We start from the raw sequence: 322 nt of genomic DNA on the forward strand, positions 1-322 counted from the left end.
AACTTGAATGACCATGTACAAAATCGAAGAGATATACTGAGCCACCTTGCTTGAGAGTTTCCAATTATTCTTTAAAAAAAGGAAAAAAAATATTTGCTTCCTTGTTCTCTGGATACAAAATGATCTAGACTATATTGTACTCATATTTTTCTTTTGAAAAATATAATCACAATATGCCGTTTTCGTGAATGGAATAAGTACAATTAGATACATGGCGGATCTCTAACAACAAATTTTGTCTCGCTGTTGAAACCTAATATTCTAAAAATCCAACACACTGGGACTTTTCTAGCTCTTTAAAAGACAGCTTATGTTGTCAGTT

This window comes from Penaeus monodon, chromosome 25 (genome assembly GCF_015228065.2).
Source record: "Penaeus monodon isolate SGIC_2016 chromosome 25, NSTDA_Pmon_1, whole genome shotgun sequence".
Taxonomy (NCBI): Eukaryota; Metazoa; Arthropoda; class Malacostraca; order Decapoda; family Penaeidae; genus Penaeus; species Penaeus monodon.